The 24,097-nt window shown below is 41.0% G+C and overlaps 1 pseudogene; it reads left to right on the top strand.

The window, feature by feature from the left end:
* The first annotated feature begins 8,849 nt into the window (after window positions 1-8,849).
* LOC109702684 (elongation factor 1-gamma-like) overlaps window positions 8,850-24,097 on the top strand; it is a 48,126-nt pseudogene continuing 32,878 nt past the window's right edge.

Here is a 24,097-nt window from a genome sequence, read left to right as displayed (position 1 = left end):
CATGTGTATGATATGTTAGAATGGATAAATGAATTGCATGGTATGTGAATTACAGCTCAAAAAAGACATGAAGAAAAAAAGAATGTATCTGTGCTATCTCATTGACTTGACTTTTGCACTTGACTCTCAGAAATAAAAAGGCTTTATTTTAAAATTATATTTAAAATCAACTGGAAATCCTGAAGGGGAGAAATCCAAGGATTAGATGTGAAAACCTTAAACTTCAAACTTCTAGATTGATGAAGCACAAATAAACTGTGAATTTGAAAGAGTGAGCACAGACAAATTGTCTTTTAATGCTGCCTTCTTTTGAGACCAAAGAACAAATTTTGTAAGAAATATGATAGTTAATGGCCAAAGCAGGCAGTGCACAGACTTGGAACTGAGGAAGAGAGACACAGAAACCAGAGGCAGAGACTCATTTCTGAAGCGCAAGAAGCCTTTGAATCTGGTGTCTTTGTTCTGCCTGATTCAGGGGTTGGTGGTATCTTTCTGCAGACTTGTTGTCTGTTGTTAGGAGATAAAGAATCAAAGCCGTGCCCATGGCTACTCTCCTTAAAACTGCACCTCACTGAAGGTTTTTATGTGTCGCTGCCTCTAGAGTGTGTTTGGGATGGAAATTGTTAAAAAGAAAATACAGCAGAGTCTGTAAGCCAAAGCGGCACTGGAAATTCTCCAGCCATCCTGCAGAGAAAGCACAAAAGAGATGTTTAAAGCACAGCTTCATTTTGAAAGAAAAGCCTGAAGGGAACACGTCTTAAAAATTCTTTAAAAAGTCTTTGTTTGGTGCATGAAAGTGAAGCAACCAGAGGGAGGAGGAAGTTAGAGGCAGCTAGACTCTCAACTTCAGGGCAGTGGCTGGTTTTCTGTTCTTTCTACTGTCTCATTGCATCAGCTACCGTTCACTGCTTCAGTAATTGATGAGGGAGACAAAGAAAACGTGGAGGAAAATGGCAGAAAATTCCATCAATGAATGGGATTTAAATAGTACCCAGATGAGTGGCATAGCAACAAGGTAACCACGCAGTCAGACACCTGCTCCAGTGTGGAAGTTTAAAGCAGAAGATTCAGGATACTGAAGTTTTGCCCTCCCTCCTCCTTTATTTGGTGCAAGTTTGTATTTAAGAAGTTTAATTAAAAAACAGCAACAACCCTAAAATGAAGAAGACTGAAGCTGAAATTCTTCAGAGCCAGTGCCCAAAGCATCTTGTCGTTTGCTCTCCCATTGTGATTTATCTGCTGTGTGTGTTTGTTTGCATATTGTTTTATTAGTTGGTGCCAGCTCTTCTGCAGGCCAGTCAGATATCAGTGGCATTATCTAGTGTTTTGTTAAAAGACAAACCCCCAAACCCTCGTCATGGGAGGCACACCTTGGAACGTGCATTTTTAGTTATTAAATTTGCCTCAACTTGAGGTGAACTCTTACATTAACCACTTATACTGTAAAGTGTTTCTAAAAAAGCATTGACTCCAAGATGATAGAAGAGCCATGTTCCTAATATTTCCTGCATGTGTTGAAATGGTTGTCTGTGGGAACAGACAGCAGGGGTGATCTCACTGTGTTATCAGCAAGGACTTGGAAGCAGATGGATGGCTGCCCCTCAGGTCACACTGCACCTGCTGATTGGGAATTGGTTCTGGAGCAGGGTCTAAAGAACTTGGTTTCCAGACTATGGCACTTTGATCTTAGATAAGCCTTAGTCTGTTCTTGAACTTGGGTTTTGAATACAAGGATTGAACCACATGAACTCTTACAACCCTTGTAGCAATCAAACCCCATTCTTCTGAATCCTCAGGTCTAGGCTGCCATTCCAAGAACAGGTTAGACCCAACACATCACTATAATGTAGAGTGGGCAAAGTGTAGAGGACACGGATGTTATCCTTGCTTTTCTTAATAAAAAGTTTGATAATATATTATATAGATCCATATACACATACATTAAAAGAATATTATTTTCCTTAGTAGTTAAACTGAACCTTGCTGGTGATAGATTTTCATTAGCCCAATTGCCTATGACCTATTATAAATTTTCACCAGTGTGCAAAACAAATAGCCCACTAAAGCCATGACTATGAATCTTGTTCTCAATTAACAAGCCGTTATGGTGCATTCAATGTGTATTCACTGTGTTCTCAGATCTCGGTGGTAACCAAAGAAGTTTAAACTTACCTCAACAGAGAACAAGCCCTGAACATACTTTGGTATCACTTGTGTACAGAAGAGGAATCAAAGAAGGAGGAAAAACATAGAAAGTGGTTCGAGTGAGAACAGGCTGCCCTGGCTGCAGACTCATCTCAGCACCAGTAAGTCCTCAGAACTCTGGGCTCCAGGTTGCCCCCAGCCCCAGGCTGACCCCCATAGCTGTAGGCTTAAGACCTGCTCCAGAACCGAGCCAGTCACTGCAGCCCTAGTCATCAGGGTAGAACCTTGGACTAAACCTCTAGCCTGGCTCCTATAGATACAGGCCCCAAGCCCACGTGGTGTCAGGCCAGCCCTGTAGCCCCATGCTCCAGGTCTGCTAGGTACAGATTGGACTTTAGATGTCTCCCAAAGGCTATATGTTGAAGGCTTGTTCACTAGTGTGGCACTGCCGGAAGGTGATGGAACCTTTAAGAGGCAGAGTCTGGTGGAAGGAAGTTAGGTAATTGGAGGTGTGGCCTGAGGTAGATATTGGGACCCAATCTCCTTCTTCTCTGTCCTTGCTATTTAGTCACCATGTGTTCCCCGCCTGGTATTCTGCCTCACCACAGATACAAATACAATGGAGCCAGCTGACCACAGCCTGAACCTGAAACCATGAGCCAGAATTTATCTTTCCTTATTTTAGGCTGTTTATCTCGGGCATTTTGTCATAGCAAATGAAAGCTGCCACAGGGCCAGCCCACTGAGCTCCAGGCTATGGGCCTATCCCAGGGTCAGGTCACTCGGCCTCCACAGCCTCAGAAACTAGTCCAGCAACCACAGACACATGTTCCAGGCCTGCCTGCTGTCAAGCTGGTACCTGCAGCTTCACCCTCTTAGCCAACCCCTGAGCCCCATACTCCAGCAGCCCCAGGGTCCTGGTAGTCTCCATGCTGGTGTGGTGCACCCCAATGTAGGCTCCAGGACTTCTGGTAGAGCCAAGTTCCAGGCTGGCACCAGGACCTGGGACAGTCCTCACAGACCTAGCCTCTGGGACCATACCCAGCCTTCAAACCAGCGTCTGTGGACTTAAACTCCAGGCTGGTCCCAATAGACGCATGCTCCAGGCAAGCTCCTGTGTCCTCAAGCAACAAGCCAACCCCTGTAACCCTGATTCTTACCCTCTCTATTACCTCATTACCCCATTATTAGCCATCCCCAGGCTCTGGTATAATTCCAGTGACTTCAGGCTCCAGTGGACTCAAGGTCCAGGCCTACCCTTTAGACCTGGTGCCAGGCTTGCCCCTGTGGACTGAACACTCCTGCATATGCAGTCTCCAGGTTAGCTGTATGGACCCAGCAGTCACTCCTGTGAATTTAGCCTCCAGGCCAATCCCAGAGCCTGACTGGTCCCTGCAGATGCAGGCTTAAGGCCTATCCTACCTCCAAGTCAGCTCATGGGGACCTTAGTTTCAGGTTCACTCTGGAGATGCAGCTCCAAGTCTAGCCCAACAGAGCCAGTCAGCGGGTCCCTCCTGGTTGATCTGTGCTCCAGGTCTGCCCACCTGCAGACTCAGCCAACTGGTGAAACAGTCCAGTGATTCTAGTACTAGCCAGCCTATGCATCATGGTGAGTCTGGAATCTCTGGATGGGTGACCGATGAAGAGCATTCTCAGACAAGTCAGCCTTCAAAGATAGTAAGCACCACTTCTTCAAATGCATGGTCATCAATACATGGCAACAAGGATCAAGAATAACCAGGGAGCAGTGACGTCAGCAAGATGGCTGACTAGAGGTGCCTGGTGTGCTCCCTTCCACGACAAGGACTGAAACAAGGAAGAAAACTGTTAAATCTCTGGGATATTTGAGGCAGTGTTAGAGGCAGAGATGTTGCTCAGCTCAAGGACACATGAGAAGGAAACTTAAGGTAGAAAGGAGAAAAATGGAGGGGATAAACCAATTCAGGTTGTAATACATATGTACATGGAAATGTCATAATGAAACTCCCTGTATAGCTATCTTATATAACCAAAAATGTCTTTTTTTCAAAAACAGAGCAGGAGGTAAAACAGGTGCTGTCTGGGGTTGGTACCAGTGGCGGGGGTGGGTATAAGGAAAGGGTGCAGGAGGGTGAATATGATGGAAATACTATGTACTCATGTATGAAAATGGAAAAATGAGACCTGCTGAAACTATTCCAGGAATGCGAGAGGGAAAATAAAGGAGAACGATGGAGGGGGTGAATTCAACTATGATATTTTCTAAGAACTTTTGTAAATGTCACGATGTACTGCCATACAACAATAAAGAAAAAGAAAAGAACTAAGCCAGCAGTATCTGCTGCCTTACTTATCAAATCGATGCTGGACCAAGAGGGGCTCTGGTTGTCAGGGAAAGAGGAAGCAGCAAGCCTGCAGGCTTTGGCCATGCTGCAGGCCCCTGAGGTGTTAACTGCAGGAGAAGTCTGTGGCCCTTGCAGAGATCCTGAGCTCAGTTTGAGAGCTGCAGGTTTAGTTACCACACCATTGATTTGCCCTGGAAAGAACCCAGCCCACATTGTACCCTCCCCAGTGAAGCTCTTTCCACATGAGCCCTCTGAAAGCCTCACCCACCCACCCAGGACCTGTTAAGCAGTCAGGCATCTGCCCCCAGAAGCTCTGCCAGCACAACCCTGTGAACAAGCCAGGAGGTGCTATCCATCTTCCCACAGCCTTGGGAAACACCTGGGAGCCTGTCCTGAGTGGCTCTGCTTTCAGAGGCCCCCAAAACAGTTGATCATCCCCGCACACCCCAGAAGAAGTTCTATCTACCCACTCTTGTCTCCAGAAAGCAACGAGGTAGGCCTGTCCGTCCCACAGACAATGAAATGAAAATAGTTATGAAGATGTTGGTTATTAATATAACTTCTCAATCATCACTTTAAATGTGAATGGCTTAAATACTCCAGTTAAAGGAAAGAGATTGCCTGAGATTAAAAAAGGCAAAAAATAAATAAAAAATAAAATACCAACCCAAACAGGAAGGTCAAACTGCATGTTGTTTGTAGGAAGCCTGCTTTGTATATAAAAACTTCTATGTGTAAAAACTTTCAGTGACTTTCTATGCTACTTGGGATAAAACCTACTTCCCACTGAAGTCCTCAAGCTCCTATAGTCTGGCTCCTGGTACCTCTCTGATCCCTTTGCCTATTACTCTTGCCTTGAAGTATTCTGGTCCAAAGTTGAACTCTAGGACTGCTTTCTCCTCACGACCCTTCTCTGTGCTTCTTCCTTCACTTGAACTGCTCTATGCTCAGATGTCTTCATGGATGGCTCCACGGCTGCCTCTGGGGCATTATTCAATAGCTACTTTATAGAAGGTCTTTCCTGAGCTCTTGTTTAAAATCTTAATGACTACCCTCATGACCTTTTGCTGTTTTATTTCTTCCTAACTATAAGCCATCTGAAGTTCTTTTATTGTTTTGTTTATTTGGGTTTTTATCCACTAGAATAAAACTCCATGAAGCAGGTTTTATATGTGTGTGTGTGTGTGTGTGTGAGTGTGTGTGTATTTATTTTTAGTGGCACTGGGGCTTTGAACTCAGGGCCTTACCCTTGCTAGGCAGATGCTCTTAGAGCCACTCCACCAGTCTGTGTGTATGTATTTTATTTTTTTGATGCTGTATCATCAGGGCTTAGAATCATGCTTTATATAGAATTATCCCAATGTGTATTGCATATTTGAAGGAAAACTTGATATGTTATTAAATACTGAATCTATAGTGCTTAGCCCAATGCACAGAACAAGAGCTGAAAAAATACTTGTTGAATGGGGGGGAATAACACCTGATTACAGGCTGAGCTTTGGATTCAAACTCCAATGAGCTCGGGTCAAATGGGCTGTGAGCCCTGATTTACCTTTTTCCTGGGCTCCACCAGGGATATGCTGCAGCTAGTTTGTACCAGTTCCCCAGTGACCACTGTCATGCTTTCAGGAATGATGCAAGGTAATTGTTACACCAGATGAAAGTGGCCATGGAGGGCTATTTATGCCATAGAAGGTAGCCTACTGTATAAGTCAGTGCTCACATTCTTCCTAGGTTTGGAGAGCCACTGTTTTGCTAATACCCAGTGGGAGCAGGAGGCAGTGGGAGGGGCTTTTCTTCCTTCTTGCAGCTAAATAAGGACACCACCTTTGACTTACTTGGGGAACTTAAAATACACACACATACACAAATGTCAGTGGCTACGTTCCATTCAGACCTAGTGATTAAAGCAGTGAGACAGTGTTTTATTGCTGCTAAAACAAATTGCTACAAAATTAATAGTTAAAACAATATAAATTTATGATTTTGAAGTTGGAAAGGTCAGAAGACTTCAGGAGAGAATCTGTTTCCTTGTTTTTTAATCACTTAGAGGGCACTTACATTCCCTGGCTCATGGCCCCTTCCTCATGTCACTCCATCCTCTTCCTTCTGTCATGGTATCTCTTACTACTGCCTCCCTCTTACAAGAACTCTTATGTGTACATTGGGTCCTTGTGGATATATACAGGATAATCTAATTTCAAGGTCTTTAATCACATTTGCAAAATCCCTCTACTAGGTATAGTGGGTTTTGGTACATGGACATCTTTGGAACAGTGGCATTTAACCTTTGCTGAATATTAGGGTCATCCAGGGAGATAAAAAATACTGATGCCCAGGCTGCCTTCTAAACAATTAAATTAGAATTCCCAGGAAGCCTTATATCAAAAACTCCTCAGGAGATTCCAGTGTGCAGTCAAGGTTCACAAACACAGCATTTGAGGCTACAGGATGGGATCCAAGGATGTATGTTTAAAAACATCTCCAGAGGCGAAATCTGAGAGCACCCCTGACTTAGAACTTGTGTTTTTAAAACAGGATTTATTAATTTATACTATCTGTGTTTTTTGTTGTTGTTGTTGTTGTTGTTCAACCTAGCTAGACTGTGAGCTCTTTGGGTTCAGGGCCATCGTTTGTCTTTGACATTACAGGACACTGTGTGTTAAACTTTTGCTTAACGCAAGGATAAACAGTTTAAAAATACTTTGTTATGTAATTCTTCTCACACAGTCTACTAAAGAATGTCTATCTTGGTAATTTCCTTGGGCCCTTACAAACTTGTTAGGTGCATCTGGAAGAGCCTCAAAGAAGGGCTGAATCATCCCTGGGAGGGGACTGTGCCTCACCATGACCTTGCTTACCTGATGGCTGACTCATTTCCTATGTAAAGTTCTCTGTTCTCTTGTATTTCACCTCATTCTCTGCTTTTACATATAGCCAATGGAACATAGAGTGCCTCTCTTTCAAGAGTTTTCTATACTTACTAGAAATGTGCATGGTTTAGTTTTAAGGAGAGCTCACACCACAGAAGGTGGTACAGAATATCTGTGTCAACATTTCTTTTCCACCTTGGCAACTACTTTTTTATTTGTATTTTTCTTATTGAGACTGAATAGTACAAATAAATTGACAAGCAAAATAATGTAGCTAAGGTGTACAATGTGATGATTTGACATATTTAAATATTGTGAGATGATGTTAGTGAAAACATCCATCACTCACAGAGTTACCTTATTATTATTATCATTTTTTTGGTATGGTAAGAACACTGTCCTTGAAAGTGTTCCAGGAGATCTATTCTAGAGAATTTCAAATATATAATAAACTCACCAGGCTGCAGGAATCGTTCATCTGATAACTGGAAGATTGGACCCTTTGACTGACATGTCCCCATGTCCTACCCCTCCCAGCCCATGGCAGCCAACATTCTACTCCTCATTTCTACGAGCTCAACCTTTTAGATTTCACATATAAGTGAGATTGTGCAGTACCTGTCCTTCTGTGTCTGGCTTATTTCACTTAGTGGAATTCTTCCAGGTTCATCCATGTTGTCTGTCATGATGGCAAGATTTCATTCTTTCTGTGGCTGAATAATACTCCAGTGTGTGTAGGTGTGTGTGTATCTGTATGAGTGGACCACAGCTTATTGATATACTCATCATCCATCAGTGGATGCCCACAGTGTTTCTATGTCTTGTCTCTTGTGCTGTAATAACCATGGGAGCACAAATACTTGAGGTACTTCTTTCATATCTTTGACTATATGCCTAGAAGTTGGGTAACCCTACTTTTAGCAGTTTTCCATAATGACTGCACCAATTTATATTTCTACCTTCAATAACTCCTCTTTAAAATGAGTAGGAAGTAGCTAGATACAGATGTATATATTGCAGCAGACACAAAGAACAAGCAGAGAGGGGAGGTGGTTTTCAAGAGGGGTGGGTGAATCCCTGCTTTTCCCCCCAGTCATACTTCTCTGACCACACTGGCCACCTTCTTGCTTGTGAATATTCCAGACAAGGCCAAGTACCCTCTGCCTGAGAGCTTTTGCCAAGTTGTTTTCCAATTCTTTGATGCTCTTCCCCAGCCGTCCCTGTAGCTAACTCCTGTCCATGTTCCCATTTGTCTTCACAAGGCTACCCCTGCCATGCTCCTACACTCCTGTTCCCTTAACTTTCAAAGGATCAACCACACTCTAGTATTTTTCTGTCTTCCGAAAATCCAAGGACTTTTTCTGTTTTGTTCATTGATGTACCTCAAGCCTCCAGAACAGAGCCTGGCACAGAGTTGGTGCTCAATAAATATTTTTGAGTAAATGAATGGGAAAAAAAGATTCCAACAGAAAGCAGAGGCACACAGAGATTAAGTCTAGGGGAAGAAATGACGGATGTGAGCAGTAAGCATGGTGTGGAGAAAACAGGATGCAATATCCTGGATACGTGGAAACTTACACCCAATGCCAGTGAGAAAGGAGATGTAAAGAAGCCAGCATTGAAGAAGGAGGTTGGATGTCAATGCAGTTTTGAGTAAAGTTAAAAGGGATGAATTATGGTTCAGTGGAAGAGACGTATTTCTCCTGAGGAATCCGGAAAAAGGCTAAAGACAGTAATTTAACTTTAGCCTTGGAGGTGGAAGTGTGCAGGTACTAATCATTTATAAGCTAAAAGTTCGGGGCATTAGCAAAGGGCGTATAAGGACAGTGCTGACAAGCACTGTCTGGAAAGAATTGTGCTTAGCGTATTTATACCTGGACTGTCACCAAAAGTGGTAATGGTGCGATTGAGTGCTTTAATTAAATCTGAGCTGTGCTGACCGCCTCATGTGAAAGTGTAAGGACTATGAGTTCAGTGGAATATGATTTGTGTCTTCAATTTTCTCACTCTCTGGCTGTTCTTCTGGCTTTTGTGTGCTGGACTACTCTGAGCAATCGGGGATGGCTGTTGCTGGATGGTGGTAGGGGAAGCAATCTATAGAGAACATACCTTGTAGGATGCTAGAAACGGGAGCAAAGGCAGGTCAAAGTCAAGAACAAGATGAGGCCAAGCTACGCACACACCCCTATAATCACCATGCCTGCTCAATCAGAACCAACAGGGCCCATATTTTAAACTGCTTCCTTTCCCCTTAAGGAACTTGTCAGAGTTATGATCAAGCACTTGAAATTAATAATGTTGGTGTTTGGGGATGGCTGGTTGTGTCTTTTGCAAAGAGTGCTATGGTTCACAATTCCACCCTATGCTGAACTGAGGAAAAAATTGCAGAATGAACCCAGGTTGGCAGGTAAGAGCTGATCAATCCTGTACTCCTGCTTAGACATCAGTGTTTTATGTCTTACTGAGGTTGGGAGTTCCTATAAAAGCTGCCCACCATGATTGTGTCCTCAGGAAAGGGGGGTAGCAAGTCATCTTTATATTTTCTAGTCTGGATAGATCAAGATATTTCTGGCAAGTCAAATAATTCCACTGCTCTACAGAATCAGTGATTTGGGAGGGGAAAGGTAAGTGTACTGAAGGATGGAGGTGAAGTGACATTGGCTCAGAGCTGAAGCTCCACCCTCCTGCTTATTGTACCCACGATTCCTTCTGAAATTTCTCTTAAAAGCTAGCAAGCAACTGCTTACATGGTCATGCAGAACCTTCTGAAGTCAGATCCCCCTTCTCTCCTCGTCCCTGAATCTCACTCATGAGCTTTGATTGCTGGCATCATTCCAATCTTGTTTGGCTTCGATTGCTGACATAATGGAAATGTTGTGATTTTCTGTAAACTCAACAAGTAGGTCTCAAATAACCTAATTAGCACTGAGGTTCATTAATAGGGAGGAAATTTGCCTCATGAAAGGACAGACATGAGTACACGGTGTCATTACACACTGAAGACTGAGAACAGAAAGATGGAAACAATATGAAGGAATATGAAGAGTCTGTGTTGCTTTTTTTTAGGACTAATAAGATAAAGCTATATTTACATGCTTGTTGAGAAATGGCGTACTTACCCTGATGTGTCTCATTGTGAAGAACATCCTGGAAACAGCCCAAATCCTCTTCCACAGTGAGAAGCTTTCTCCCTCTTCCAAGTTATTTATTTACTCTTCAAGGCTTTGCGGGATGAGAATTTTAAAAGTCGGAAGACAGAACATCATGCTTTCTCTGACTTAAAGACAAATACAAAAGTATAAAATGATCTCAGATGATATCAGTACATTAGATAATCACATAAGCTCTTTGAGTGTACAGTACCAAAAACATCAAGAAAAATATTTGCTTTGTTGAAACAAAAATAGAATTTATACTGTTACTCATATTAGTTGCCAAATGAATGCCACTTCTCATATATTTTAGCTCTCTAAGTAAGAATTATGTCCAGAGAACAACTCAGTATTCTGGCTGTCATTGTGATCTGAACAAAGAGCATATGCCAGCACACCAAAGGGCTAGTTTGTAAGTCTGTGACTTCAATCTCAATCTGAGAAAGAACCAAAAGGACAAATGTCCCCCAGCACCCTGTGCAGCCAGACCTCTGTGATGAGCACTTTGAATGTAAGCAATGGGCAATTTCCCTGGCTTTATTGTGTCTGTATGTGCTGCCCATTAGTGAGTACCTTGGCCAGTCTGTCCACAAAAACCCAAACCATGATGATGGAGGAAAATAAAGAGCAAAGACTAAAAGATGTCTTCAGTTGGAGGTGTTAATTATAGATTTTGAGTGTGAGAGCCTCAGGAAAATGGAAGTAGGAGGTGCAACAAAGAAAGGGCATTGTGGGAATTTTAGAGACAGTGTTCTGAGTGTTGGGAAAATTTACTCTCAGCAGACTGAAAAGGGTAGCGTGAAAGTGGTAGTGATGGCTACGGTTCCTGAATATCCCAGGGAAAGACTGGGCAGGAAGACCGCTGGAGGAAAAGTACGGAAACTGTGGGAAGACTCTTGGATCCAAGAGTAAATTTGATTTTTCCGTCTTGTCCAGTTTCTAGATTAAACTTTCATTAATGATGGGGAAAAAATGAAACTCATTTGTTATTGACAGGCAGAATGTTTGACTAGAATACAGCCTACCGCTGAGCTACTAGGCTTGGCACAGTGTGTTGGGAACACTGACCTCCTAGTGCCTCATCACCATGCTTGGGATGGTGAAGTTAAAAATACCGACCTTCTGAAAGAGCAATTGGGAAAGATGAGACAAGGTCTCTGCTTGTGGTTTATGGTGTGCTTAGTTTCAGCTTGCTCTCAAGGGCAGCGTTTGGGGCTCATACCATCTCAAGTGGCAGCTGGAAAGACATTTGCAGCTTTCTTTGTTTTCTAACATTTTTTCTTTTGGTTATTCCTTCAACTCAGGGCATTTATCAGGGGTCATTACCTATTATTTACATTGGCTTGTTATTTAAACCCCTCAGGTCTTAAAAAATGTAAGGCCATAAGAAGAAACGAATCATAGGCTTTTAAGGGTGGGAAGGGACCATGAAGGTCAACACTTACCATTTTTATTTACTCTACGGTTCTTAAGATACTTTGCAAAGCTGACTACCCCTGGATCGGAGAATAAGTAGGACAAAAAATAAAGAATCTAGCAAGTGTGAGAACTGAATTTGCAGCTAGGTCTGTATTTCCTGCTTGGCTTTCCATTGTTTAGAATAATTGCAGGGTTCTGTCTTCTGGACTACAGGAAGTAACATCCTTCATGGGGTGAGAACCGTTCAGAGAGAATCACAGAGACAAAAATCTGCCATTTGAGGGCTGCTCTCCTGCAGGCAGCACCTGAGCTGTGCACTGTGGGAAACAGGGGAGGCCGAATATCTGTGGCAGCCCTCTGACAGGTGTCTGATTTTGCCTACACATTTAAAGTGGTCATGCATACCTTCCTGGAGAAGTTGGGAGGCACTTTTTATCACTGAAAAAGGAAGACATTTCTTTATCTTTCAATTGTAAAGAAAATGTTGAAATACAAAGACTTTCTTTGGTGTTCTCAGAGGGTTGGTTCCAGGATGCCTTCAATACCAAAATCCGCAGACACTGAAGTTCCTTATATAAAATGGCCAGCTGTATTGCTATGCCAAGATCTGATCCTAAAATTAAGTGTGGGATAGCTGCAGAAGGCTGAGACAAAGGGAGGCTGAATTTTACTGGATCATTTAAAAATCATGCTTAGAAATTTTATTCTCTTGTCAATTACACTGGAAAAGGACTCCCATACCTCAGAGGCAGGATAATCTCTGTGCCCAATCATGTACTATTAATTGATTGGTCATGGGTTTATTTGACCTGGTATATGGCAGATTTTGTGTTAGACATGGGTTAGAAAGACAACATTGACTTAGTTCCTAAAAAAATCAGATGTACCTATCCAGTACATCTATTGAGTGTGACTTGTGTTTTCTTTTCTCTACCTCTGATGGAGAATGTGCTGAAATGGCTTGTGTCACCCTTGGAAGGGAAAAAAATCATTGTTTCTTATTTGACATTTAAAATAGATTTTAGTTTTCAGAGAAGTTTTATGTTCCCAATAAAGTTGAGAGGAAGGTATAGAGATTTCACATATACTTCCGGCTCCAAACAGTCATAGCCCCCTTATCATCAACATTCCCCAGCAGAGGGAACATACGTCAGTGACCCAGGAAATCCAGCGTATCAATCATTTCCATTCTTGACTGTGCCCTTGTTGCTATGTCTATAATGTCCTCATTCTTCCCAATGTTTTCTGGAGTTTTCCCCATGCTGGGTTCTATCAATATAGCTTTGCACTTTACCTCCAATTCCGTGACCCATTTTGAGTTACTTTGTGACTGGCATAAGGCCTGTGTTTACCGTCCTTTGTTTGAATGTGGATATTGTTCCGCCATTTACTCTGAGTGCTCTCCTCCTCATGGCTGGTTCCCTGGGCTTTCATCTCTCAGACTTGTGCACAGCATGATTCCAGGGATTCCTCAACAACAGCCCAGGTTTCCCTGCGCAGGCCCTGGTTCCCATGGAGGTTCCTGTTGAGGTAAGTTGTGATTCTTTGTAGTTGCCTGTTGATCTCTGCAATTTCTGGAGAAATAGTTTGCCCTTTGACCTCACTTCTCTGACTGAGGGATCTAGGAGCTACCTCCCTAGTCTTTTTGTTTTTATTTTGCCTTTGAGACAGGGTCTTGGCCTTGACCTCTCGATCCTCATGCATCAGTCTTCTAAGTAGCTGGGGTTGCAGGAGTGTGACACACTGCATGGCTTACATTTCTGCTTTTTGTTAGGACGTTAGTATGTGAGATGCTATATGGCACATGGCTTGAGGAAAGTGTGAATCAAAATGATACTATACCAAGCTCCCTCATTTCAGACTGGAAGCGCTGTCCCTTTGGGCCAGACTTGCTTCTCTTTTGATTCCCTAAGTCCCTGGGATCTTGGGTCATAGAGAGGTGAATTCCTAGGAGGGAGGTCCCCATCAAAGATGATCTTCATTGCGAGTGGATTCTGTATTTGACAATTATTTGCTTACTTGCTAAGATTTATTTGTAATACCAAAATTAATACCTTCAACACATTGTGCTCATTAGCCAATAATTCCAAAATGATGAAAAGTTCAAGTTGCCTAATGCTCACATCCCCTGCTAAACAGAACCAGCTGCCACCTGCTTGGTTTTAGTTGAAGCGGCCTTTCCGTGGTCTGTTCAGTGCTACTGTTCTCACTTTGTGCTTTCTGCTGATGTTCTAGAGTGCCATGTAGTATGTCTAAGTGAAAGAAGGCTGTAATGGGCGTTCTGAAAAGGATAGTATGTTAGGTAATGTATTTAGTCATCACTTGTACTGTGGCTGGCCTTCAGTTCACTGTTAGTGAATGAACAAGTGATATTAAATATGTTGTTTTAAAATAGAAACACATATAAAACAAGGCTGTGTGTTGATTGGTTGATGAAAATGTGACCAGGGGTTCATGGGAATCTCCAAGAGCAATGGTTTGATACTCACTAACTCATAGTATGTGGCAACTTTATAGAATGTAAGTAGCATGAGTAATAAGCACCAATTGCACCTATTTTTTAAAATGTGAGTGTGAAATAAGTGAGCTAGGACTATATTAAAACCTTTAGATTATGAAAACGTTCTTAAGTTTAAATGATTAAGGATAAAGCTTTGTAAGTTCCCTGACAGAAATTATATAGATTGGTCTGTCCTTAACATTTTCAGAACAAGAGAACAGAATGGGTAGAACCCATCCCTGGCTCTACTGCACACCACATACAACCTTGCACACATATGTAGACACTTCAAATTCTATGTCCTACCTCATTCATGCCCTCTTCCACCCCTTAGTCCAAACATTCACACCTAAGTGATCCCCAGGGCTGAGCGATGTGTATGTTGACAACCTGGCTTGCTCTGGGAGTCAGACTGGAGAGCCTTTGCCAACCCTGGAAGAGAGCACAGAGGCAATGAGCAGGAAATTCTGAGGTCCCAGTTATCATGTCTAGAAGGTTAGGAGAAGCACAAGCTTCGGGTGCTTAAGTCATTGTCCCTTCCCCTGGATTCCTTCTTCTATGGGGTGGTCACAGTCAGAGTAGTATGGTGCCTGGCATAGGAACTGAGTTTGCTATGTCTGATGCCAGTGCTGTGTGTGGAGTGTGGCAGCACAAAAAGGTGTTATTTCTATTTTCAAATTAGGTAAGGGAGGTGCAGGGGAATTCTTTACAGAGGAAATTATCTATGAACTGAGTTTTGAGGACTGACTGGGAGCTTCATTGGTGTGCTGAGATAAGGACTGGATGAGGAGAAGGTACTTGGGCAAAGGCAGAAATAAGGACCAAGTCAAAGAACCCAACAGTGTTGTGGTGTTCTGCAGGCGAGAGGGACTCCGTTGAGTTCCAGCATAGTGTGAATGGCATGGCAGATACAGATGGCAGCACAGGCAACATCACAGAGGATCTTGATTGCCATAGTGAAGGGTTTCTCCTTCATCTTGTTGGTGCTGGGGAATTATGGAGTGACACTATTAAACCTGCATTTTATTACAGTCATATACAGGCTGGACTGGAGAAGCATGGAGTTGGAGAGAGGACTGTGGAAGTAACTATGGGAATACTGTCATTTGCCCAAGAGAAAGGCAAAGAGAAGCTGAACTGAAGTTACACAACTGTGGGGTGATAAGAACGGACATGAACAAGAACGATAAGAGTTCATATTTGTTATAAAACAGGTACTGTTCCAAGTGTTTTACAAACATGACTTAATCTTTATATCAATCCTGAGCAATAGGTACTATTATCTATTCCTATTTTACAGATGGAGAATCTCAGGCAAAGAAAGGTCAAAGGTCATATTTTTTTGGAAGTGGTTGTGTCAGGATTTTAACTAGTTCCAACTCTACAATGCATTTCCTTAACCCACTACAATGCACTGAAAAGAGAGGTGAGGTGGAATTTGAGAGACTGTGCAGCATGTAGCATGTGGAAGTTAATGTGCTGAGGACAGGTTCACGTGTACACATTGGGACAGGTTCTACAGAGAGAGTCAGTCATTTGAGAACTGCTCACCAAGAAACAGAGGACGAGGGGAGAGTGACACATTCAGCCTGGAAGTGACTTACACCAAAAAAAGGCAGCAAGGAGCAGACTATAAGGTGTAAGCTATGAGCTTTACCATGTTCTGGTCGTGCTACAGTGAGTGGCTTTATCTTTTCAGGTCTTGCTTTTCAAATCTGTAAGATGGAGATGATGAACATCTCTCCCTCCTAGAGTGATTATTGATGTTTGATGAGTTCCTTCTTGAAAATATTTACAACTCTGCTTGGAACATAATAAGGACTAGGTAATGATTTTAGTTATGGCAGGTTGCTCTACAAAGAAACTCTAATTCCAAAGCAGAGTCTCCTTTTCCCCATCTCTCTCTTTTTATCTATGTCCTTCTGTCCTTTACTCTGACACAATGTGTCAATTTGTTGGAGGGTTCCTTCATGAAGGAGGGACCACCTGTGTAAGGCATATCCATTTTGTCATAGATGATGCTATTGAAGTGAAGTAATATCAGGTCAGACAGACACACACACACATCCCAATAGCTTACTATTTTTCTTCTATGTCTTTCTCCTGACCTTGCCCTGCTGAATGTATGAAGACAAGTAAATTTAATCCAACATGAAAATTTTAATCCTTTTCAGAAATTGCAACCAGCAGTAACTTACTCTCTGTCAGATAAATGCTAACATCTTTCAGAGTTTCTTCCCCTTTCAGACTTGACTCTCAGGTGGAGGTTAGGTATATGGTGTTTGAGGTGGGACTCAGACAGTTTTGAAGTGACAGAGAAGAGTGTGGCCTAAGCCCATGCTTGTAGGACTTAATCCTTTCATTTGGGTCTCTGGATTCTGGGGTTGTCTTTGTCTGTCAGTGTATCAATTTGATCTTCATGTCTGCAGCTGGTAAACTCATGACAGGTTCTTCAAGCCCTACCTTGATCACTGCTGGCTTGTGTCCACCTGAGGTCCCTTTCAATTCAGGCTGAGTAACTGGCTTGGTAGGCCTGGGCCACAGGGTTATATCACACTATCAATGTGAACCCTGAGATGAGCTCTGGAGATAGACTTCTTTTGCCTTCCACTCTCCAAACCCATGAAAATGAGACCACCTTCTGCTCCACATGGGAGCCCAGGGTGTCTGGTGACTCAGATGCTTCACTCTCCCAAACTTACTGAGCTGCCATTCCCCACTGAAGCAGCAGGTTGGGGGAAGGGACAAATAAGTGTAAGCTCATCTTCTCTACAATGCCATCTCCTCTCTTTGTCACAGAGAACAAGGGCACAGTACCTCTGTGCTTCGAGTTTCTGGTTCAGTCTAATATACTTTCTTCCCTATGACCTGAGTCTGGAGGATGTGGTCATGGCAGCCTGTCTTACTGCCTCCTCTCCTTCTTCAGTGTCGTCTCCAAATCCAAAGGAATGTAGGGGAAAAGGACGAGCCCTTAGGCACTGTTGGTGAGAATATAAATCAGTGCAGCCACTATGGAAATTGTTATGGAGATTTTGCAAAAAACTAAGAACTACTGTATGATTCTTCTGGACCAGTCCTGGGCTATATCTAAAGGAACTTAAGTCAGCATACCATAGAGACACCTGCACGCCCATGTGTATAGCAGCACTGTTCACTATAACCAAGCTGTGGAATCAGCCTAGGTGCTCATCAATAAATGATAAAGAAATGGAGATATACACATAAACATAAATATATGAATGAAAAATCATAAGGAAATCCACTGTTTTAAAAGGGGAGAGGAGAGGAGAGGGTTAGGAAAGAGTAATACAGAAGTGGTGAATTTGATCAAGTACATTCGGTGCATTTTTGGAAATACCACAATGAAACTCCTTTGTACAATTAATTTATGCTAATATGACACAAAGGGCTGGAAACAAATGCTTTCTACTTCTTCTTGTTTTATGGGATGCTTTCCACAGCATACTCTTGTGTCTTATTAAGGTGATCCTCCCTGTTCCCCTTTCTAGGGGGAGCAAAAGAGGAAAAGAAAATACATAGATTACCTAAGTGACATTAATGACGGGAGCCTCTGTTTCTGAAGCCATCATAACCCTTCAAGAAAAGATAGAAAAACCATAAACCTCTACACAAAGTTAGATAATAAAGCTTATTCCGAATCTTATAAAAATCACTTTAATGCACTTTATTCCTGGCATGTGTAAAGAATTCTACAGTATTGGAAATGCTACTTTAGCATATAAAATGAAACCCAGATGTGTCATGAATTAGTCTTCTTTAAAATCAGTATGGCAACATAATAGGTATGTATTAAATATTTAATTAGGTGTGTGGCAAGTCTCCTATAGGCAGGATAGGTAATAAATCCACATTCTTACTAACAACATGCGCTTTTAAAAGTTACTTAGCCCTCAGGTGCCCTGTTTGTAAAGCAGGAGTCTTAATAATAGCTACATCTAAAGTGCATGATGTGCAGATCAGGCCAGCACCAGGCACACAGTAGGCACTGCATTAGTGCTTGCTGCATTCATTATGATTTGAGTGATCTCAGCCCTAATGTTTTAGCTCATGTTTTTCTTTTACTGTTACAAACATGGATGTTAAAAGTGATTACTTTGATCACTGTTCTTTGTATTGCTTTATGTTAGATGTCATTGTTGCAGCTGAACATTGAGGTCACCTTTGATGTGGCTAGTTGTGAAGGTTTGGAAAAGCGAAGTACCTTGCCTTTGTGTGGGACATTCCTTTTCACTCCTTCACTGTTTTGTATCTACGGTCTTTTGCATTTGGGTGTGCTACAGTTCTTTCTGCCTCTTTCTCTCTCTCAAAATTCCTTGAGAACCACCTGTAACCCTAGCTACTCAGGACGATTAAATCTTGAAGCCAGCAAATAGTTCATGAGACTCTATCTTAAAAAATATCCAACCCAAAAAAGGGTTGGCAGAGTGGCTCAAGTGGTAGAGTACTTGCCTAGTAAGCGTGAGGCCCTGAGTTCAAATCCCAGTACTGAAAATATAAGGAAAATTCCTTGAGCACTAAATAATTCCAGCATTCCCAAGACTGTAGCCAGTTTTGAATCTCTATATATGTAGAATTCTCCCAAGTGGTAAAAGACAGATATGATGTTATACATTTGCTAAGCATGGTCATACCTACAGTGGTTTTGAACACTAGAAAAGTTAGAAAAGAGGTAAGAAGAAACACTGGTGCTAGAGAAGGGGCAGAGAGGATGGACATCGAACAGTTTGTCTACACTTGCATTTTTGGGTTCACTAGTGTTGTGGACCTGTTACCCCGTCTGTGTTTTCACTAGCTGATTATTTTCTTTTCTGTATCATCTGTTCCTGTCCTTGGTTCATTTGTTAGAATCTTACTGACTTGGACTTTGATTTGTGTCAGTTCCTCAAAATTATTAAAACCCTCTGTGTCATAGTTGTAGCAAACATTTGATTGTTGCCTGTTGTCTTTTGATTTCAGGTATGAAAAAGTTTTGAAATTTTACAAAACCAAATCTAGTGATCCCATGTCCTAAGACTTCTCACATTACTGTTCAGATGGCAGAATTTTCCCTCTGTAAAGATTCGGCAGATTCATTTAAACATTGTTCTCAAGCTTTGACTTTGTAAAGCACTTAACTCTTTTGTGCTCTTGGAGTTTATATTGCTTGTTGTTTGTGATAAGTACATAGGCTAAATTTTAATTTTTCTCTTTTATCAAAAGAAAATTGCTTATAATATCACTTACTGAATTCATGATACTTCTTATCACATGTAACCTTTTCTGTGCCTGCATTGTCCAAGACAGTAGCCCCTAGCTATGATGCCTCCTGAGCACTGAGATATGAAAAATGCTGTGAGTGTCAATCACACACTGAATTGAAAGTGCTTAGCACAACAACGAAACAACCAGACCATTAATGGTTTTGGATATTCATGACATGTTGAAATGGTAATATTTTTGATAGAATATATGATATAATATACTATGTTAATGATGTGTAATTATTGACAATGATATATCTATATATGGATAGATAAAGATATAGATATAGATCGTGGTATAAAAATTACTTTTCACCTTTCATTTTTACTTCTTATTTTTTAATTTAAATTTTTTGCTGTATCATTAGATTTTTCTTTTTATTTGTCTATTTTTTAAACATTTTTATTAGTATATGACAGTTATACAGGGAAGGTTTTATTGTGACATTTCCATATATGCATGTATTATACTCTGATTTGGTTGATCCCCTCCATTATTCTCCCTCCTTTTTAAGGTGGCTTCAACAAGTTTCAGTGTTCCATTTTCATACTTGTACAGAAAGTAGCTCAACGATATTCACCCTCTTTTACCCTCTTCATTTACCCTCCCTTTCCACTACTGCCCTCCCCATAACATGACTTGTTTTACATTCCTGTCCTTCATTGTTTAAGTGTCTGTTTTTCAGTGGGGGTTTTGCCTTGGTGTTTTACCTGTAAATATATTGTGTTAAATCAGACTCACCCACAACACTACTCTACCTTACTCCTTCCCCCCATCCTGTATTGTTCAAGAGTTTTCAGTGTGTTTCATTGTGTCTTGTTCCTACACAGATGTGATGTGTTTCAATATTACTCACTCTGTATCATTCTTTTCTTCCTCTCTTAGTCTCTACTAACAGTCCCACTTTTGGAAACATGTTCTTTAAATATATATATGTATATATGATAATGATTGCATTTGTATTGGATCTATCTTTCACATATGAGAGAAAACATGAGAACTTTGTCTTTCTGAACCTGGCTAACTTCACTTAAGATGATGTTCTCCAGTTCCATTCATTTACCTGCTAATGACAATATTTCATTCTTCTTTGTGGCTGAATAAAACTCCATTGTATGTAAATATCACATTTTCTTAATCCATTCCTTGGTAGTGGAGCATCTTGGCTGTTGCCATAGCTTAGCTATTGTGAATAGTGCTGCAATAAATATGGGTGTGCAGGTGCTTTTGTTGTAACCTCGCTCACATTTCTCCGGGTATATCCTTAGGAGTGAAATTGCTGTATCGTATGGCAGATCTATTTTTAGTTTGTTGAGGACCCTCCATAGTGTTTTCCATAGTGGTTTTACTAGCTTACATTCCCACCAGCATTATATGAGAGTTCCTTTTTCCCCATCAACATCTGTTGTTGTTTGTGCTCTTGATGGTAGCCATTCTAACAGGAGTGAGGTGGAGTCTTTCATGTTTTTTCTGAACATTGTAATTCCTTTGAAAAATCTCTGTTCAGTTCATTTGCCCATTTCTTCATTGGGTCATTGATTCTTTGGGAGTTTAGTGTTTTGAGCTCCCTGAGTAAAGTATTGATAATTCTTTTTAAATTATATGTGTGGCTCATATTACCTTTCTGTTGGACATGTCTGCTTGATACCTCAGTGTTGTTCCTAAGCTGTGGATTCTCAGAGCTGTCTCCACATTTAATGATTATAACTTTAGAATAGATTTTCAGATCTGCTTGAACTACTTTCTTTCATTGCTATTCTTTGTCAGTTTTTAATATTTATTTTTGCTTGTTTATTCTTCAATATAATTTAAATAGTTTTTGACAAGTTCTAGGAAAATTAAATCCCTCTGGGACTTTGATTTTAATCACACAAAATTTGTAAATTGATTTTAAAAGGATTTACATCTTTATAAGACTGAGTCTTTTTTTCCTTCCAAACATGGCATCTCTTTTTATTTTTGTCTTTTCTTTCACATTACTTGGCAAACTTTCTGGCTTTGTTCATATAAATTAAACACATTTGTTCTTTAGATTATTGTTAGGTGTTGTGTTTTTATTGTAAATGTGAGTTATTACTTCAAGTCATTTTCTAACTACTCTTTGTTGGCATAGAAAAGGTGATTTTTAAAATGCACCTTGTAACTAGACATTTTTACTGAGCTGTTAAAAAGATTAATTCCAATAGTTTTTCATCTGATTCTCAAGTTGTTATTTTCAAATTAAATTACCATATCACAGTAAGTTCCAAATGAGATTTTATAGTGCTCTCTAAAATTCTTGCTTTAAAAGTCTGCTTTTGGAAGAAAGTAGAGTAGTTAGGTATAAAGTCCTGTTGTTTATTTTAGATTGATTTTTATTCAAAATTTGTCTATACTATTGGAAATCACAGAGTTAGACTCCTTTTCTTGTTTCTTTACATCCAAAGACTACCAGAAATAGTACATGATTCAGAGAGCTCAGCTACTAGATACATTTGAATATTTGGTGAGTGAGAGGAGTTAAGACCGGTTACAAGAAAGAGTTGTTTGTATAATTGCTTTACAAGAAAGAGTTGTTTGTATAATTGCTTTTGATGTGCACCTGGGGTGTGTTCCTTACCCAGACAGTAACAATGGCTGGCTGGCTATCTTCTTAACTGGGAGTTTACCTCAAAACCCTCACTCTTTTCTTGGATCTCTGAGAGCCTGGGACTTAAATTTCATTGTTGCTCTGTAATTATAGGGATTCAATTTTTATTTGGTCCTTAGTATGTTTTCTCTTTTGCATTCTGCTTGTATATTTTACTAATGCCTTTGAAAACCTTTTTTTTTCCTTTTTCAGGTAATGTAAGTAACGTTTTTATTTCATTTTATTAAAAAACTAGTAGTTTTAACAAAAATCTTTCTGCATATGATCATTCAGGTATTACACTGGTTTTAGCTACCTTTGAATTTGTTATGTTCAGAATCATCCCTGGTTATGGAAGTGATGATGTCGTCATGTTCTCAAATAGTTGTTACAGCAGTGCAGAGCAAGGCAGGAAAGAGCGGGGTCAGGAAGGAGGGATACTGCCTCATTGGCATGAACCTTCGACACCATCAGAGAGCAAACCAGATTAATATAAACCTTTCAGGGGTGACACGAATTTGTAGATTAACCTCAACCCTTGCCGTAAGGCAGAAAAGAAATCCTCTCTCTATTGACATATTCATATAAAGCTACCAGCTGTCCTCAGTGGAATGTTTTCTCTCTGGCTTAATTTAGGGACAAAGACAGGCTTATGTGCTCTTGTGGCTAAGCACTGCCTACCCTTTTGTCACACCAGAATTCCATAAGGTGCTGTCACAATGGTTGGCAGAAAACACGATTACAGCTTTGGGAACATGAGATTTCTGTCATGCAAAGTACGTGAAGTATCTGTGCACACATGCAGACACATTGGCTGTAGAACAGAAAGGTTTTTATTTGTTTGTTTGTTTATGGTGCTGGGAATTGAACCCAGTGCCTTGTGCTTGCTAGGCAAGTGCTCTACTTCTTGAGCTGTCCTCTCTACTACTTTTGTTTTTATTTTGGTTTTGAGCTAGGGTCTCACTGACTTTGCCTGGCCTGGCCTTGAACTTGCCATCCTCCTGTCTCTACCTCCCAAATGACTGGGATTACAGCTGTGTGCCACCATGCCCAGTTGGAATAGAAGTCTTTACTGAAAATTATTATACATTACACCTCCCCCCACACACTCGCAATTTCACATTCCACATTTTTAGTTACGGTAAACTGTGGTCTGAAAATATTAAATGGAAAATCCCAGAAATAAAGAATAAGTTTTTAATTGTGTGCCATTCTGTGTAGCATGATGAAGTCTCACACTGTCCTTCTCCCTCTCACCCAGGACAAGAATTGTCCCTCTGTCTAAGTGTGTCCACGATGTGTATCCTATCTGCCCATTAGTCACTTAGTAGCTATCTCAGTTGCCAGACTGACTGTGATGGTAGCACAGTGCTTGTGTTCAAGTAAACTTTATTTTACTTAAAAATGGACCCAAAGCACAAGAGTAGTGTTTACTTTATTATAATATATTAACATAATCATTGAATTTTCTTATTGTTGCTGATCTCTTATTGTGCCTAATTTATAAATTAAGCATCATCATAAGTATGTTCCTGTAGGAAAAAATAATGTATGTAAGGTTTGGTTTCAGACATTTGCTGGGGGTCCCGGAACAAATCCCCTGCAGGTAAGTTGGGAGATGTGCAGGTGTGTGCGTGTGTATGACGACTCTGTAGATGAAGCTGTACCTTAGGCCTTTGGATGCTGACGCAAAGGGAGAACATTTACATGTGGTTGGCAGTGGATGTGACTGTCTGCCACAGTAATGTCATCAGAAAAGAAAAGCCCATAGCATGTAAGTGTTAAATATCTCTTCAGCCCCAAGTGAGAAATCA

This window comes from Castor canadensis, chromosome 16 (assembly GCF_047511655.1).
Source record: "Castor canadensis chromosome 16, mCasCan1.hap1v2, whole genome shotgun sequence".
Lineage (NCBI taxonomy): Eukaryota > Metazoa > Chordata > Mammalia > Rodentia > Castoridae > Castor > Castor canadensis.
Note: the sequence above shows the minus strand (reverse complement) of the source record. Positions and strands in the feature narration are given on the sequence as shown.